General features: G+C 55.1%; 2 non-coding genes across 2 annotated transcripts; both read left to right on the plus strand.

The window, feature by feature from the left end:
• Positions 1-161: 161 nt before the first annotated feature.
• LOC146142722 (small subunit ribosomal RNA) lies at positions 162-1972 on the plus strand. The gene has a single exon (XR_014500183.1). It is a non-coding gene; the product is annotated as a small subunit ribosomal RNA (ribosomal RNA).
• Positions 1973-2219: 247 nt separating this feature from the next.
• Positions 2220-2373, plus strand: LOC146142723 (5.8S ribosomal RNA). The gene has a single exon (XR_014499934.1). It is a non-coding gene; the product is annotated as a 5.8S ribosomal RNA (ribosomal RNA).
• The last annotated feature ends 127 nt before the right edge of the window (positions 2374-2500 follow it).

The following is a 2500-nucleotide window of genomic DNA, read 5'->3' on the forward strand; positions in this document are numbered from 1 at the left end:
CTCCGGCGGGTGCGACGGGCGGTGACGGTTTTCTGAGTTCGGGCAGCCGAGCAAAGAACGAAATTTTAACGGAGAAGCCTTCGGGTTTCGCATCGACCGAGCGACGGCGCCGCATCAGCGGCACCTCCTTCGTCGGCCTTTCGGGGCTACGCTAAAGTAGCTACCTGGTTGATCCTGCCAGTAGTCATATGCTTGTCTCAAAGATTAAGCCATGCAAGTCTAAGTACGAGCTCTCGTACAGTGAAACTGCGAATGGCTCATTAAATCAGTTATGGTTCATTTGATCGTACGTTTTACGTGGTTAACTGTGGAAATGCTAGAGCTAATACATGCGTGAAGCGCCGACCTCGCGGGAGGCGTGCTTTTATCAGACCAAAAACCGACCGGGCTTCGGCCCGCAACCTTTGGTGACTCTGGATAACTTTGCGGATCGCACGGTCTCGCACCGGCGACGGATCATTCAAGTGTCTGCCCTATCAACTTTCGTCGGTACGGTACTGGCCTACCGAGGTTCTTACGGGTAACGGAGAATCAGGGTTCGATTCCGGAGAGGGAGCCTGAGAAACGGCTACCACATCCAAGGAAGGCAGCAGGCGCGCAAATTACCCATTCCCGACGCGGGGAGGTAGTGACGAAAAATAACAATACAGGACTCTAAACGAGGCCCTGTAATTGGAATGAGTACACTTTAAAACCTTTAACGAGTATCCATTGGAGGGCAAGTCTGGTGCCAGCAGCCGCGGTAATTCCAGCTCCAAAAGTGTATATTTAAGTTGTTGCGGTTAAAAAGCTCGTAGTTGGATTTTGGGCGCAGGCGGCCGGTCCGTCGCAAGGCGTGTACTGGCCGTCCTGGCCTCACCTCCGGTTCTCCGCCGGTGCCCTTGACTGAGTGTCGGCGGCGGCCGGAACGTTTACTTTGAAAAAATTAGAGTGTTCAAAGCAGGCGATTCGCCTGAATAATGGTGCATGGAATAATGGAATAGGACCTCGGTTCTATTTTGTTGGTTTTCGGAGCGCGAGGTAATGATTAAGAGGGACAGACGGGGGCATTCGTACTGTGCCGTTAGAGGTGAAATTCTTGGATCGGCGCAAGACGAACGACTGCGAAAGCATTTGCCAAGAATGTTTTCTTTAATCAAGAGCGAAAGTCAGAGGTTCGAAGACGATCAGATACCGTCCTAGTTCTGACTATAAACGATGCCAACTAGCGATCGGGGGGCGTTAGTTTTACGACCTCTCCGGCAGCTTGCGGGAAACCAAAGTCTTTGGGTTCCGGGGGAAGTATGGTTGCAAAGCTGAAACTTAAAGGAATTGACGGAAGGGCACCACCAGGAGTGGAGCCTGCGGCTTAATTTGACTCAACACGGGAAATCTCACCCGGCCCGGACACAGTGAGGATTGACAGATTGAGAGCTCTTTCTTGATTCTGTGGGTGGTGGTGCATGGCCGTTCTTAGTTGGTGGAGCGATTTGTCTGGTTAATTCCGATAACGAACGAGACTCTGGCTTGCTAACTAGTTACGCGACCCAATCGGTCGGCGTCTAACTTCTTAGAGGGACTAGTGGCGTTTAGCCACACGAGATTGAGCAATAACAGGTCTGTGATGCCCTTAGATGTTCGGGGCCGCACGCGCGCTACACTGACCGGATCAGCATGTGCTCGCCTTGGCCGACAGGTCTGGGTAACCCGCTGAACCCCGGTCGTGCTAGGGATAGGGAATTGCAATTATTTCCCTTGAACGAGGAATTCCCAGTAAGCGCGAGTCATTAGCTCGCGTTGATTACGTCCCTGCCCTTTGTACACACCGCCCGTCGCTACTACCGATTGAATGGTTTAGTGAGGTCCTCCGATTGGACCTGGCGCGGCCGGCAACGGTCGAGCCGGCGTCCGAGAAGACGATCTAACTTGATCATTTAGAGGAAGTAAAAGTCGTAACAAGGTTTCCGTAGGTGAACCTGCGGAAGGATCATTAACGGTCTCGCAAACGCTTCGGCGAACGCGAAACTCGGACAAGCGAGAGAAAAAGTTTTTGCTACCCGGCGCCCGACCCGCGAGGAGCGGCGCGCCGGCCGGCGATTCGGTCACCCGGTAATGTTTGCGCGTCGAGTGCCGCGGTGCCGCGCGCTCCGGCTTCAAGCGTCGGCCTGGCCGACCGCTCGGCGCGGTATATTTTGTCACCCTTTAGTGCGAGGCACTGTGCGAGCGAAACAATCGTGGATGGCTCTTGGCGGTGGATCACTCGGCTCGTGAGTCGATGAAGGACGCAGCTAGCTGCGTGAATTAGTGTGAATTGCAGGACACATTGAGCATCGACGTTCTGAACGCAAATTGCGGCCTCGGGTCAATCCCGGGGCCGCGCCCGCCTCAGGGTCGCGTTGCAAACGTTCCGCGCGGGGATTTCTCCGCGCGGCTGCTGCGGCGTCGGACGCGCGAGCGCCCGTCCCGCTCAAGACAGCACGGCACGATGCGCGACGATCGCGACCAGAATCCCGCGCGGCGG

This window comes from Ascidiella aspersa, chromosome 5 (genome assembly GCF_963924565.1).
Source record: "Ascidiella aspersa chromosome 5, kaAscAspe10.2, whole genome shotgun sequence".
NCBI classification, from domain to species: domain Eukaryota; kingdom Metazoa; phylum Chordata; class Ascidiacea; order Phlebobranchia; family Ascidiidae; genus Ascidiella; species Ascidiella aspersa.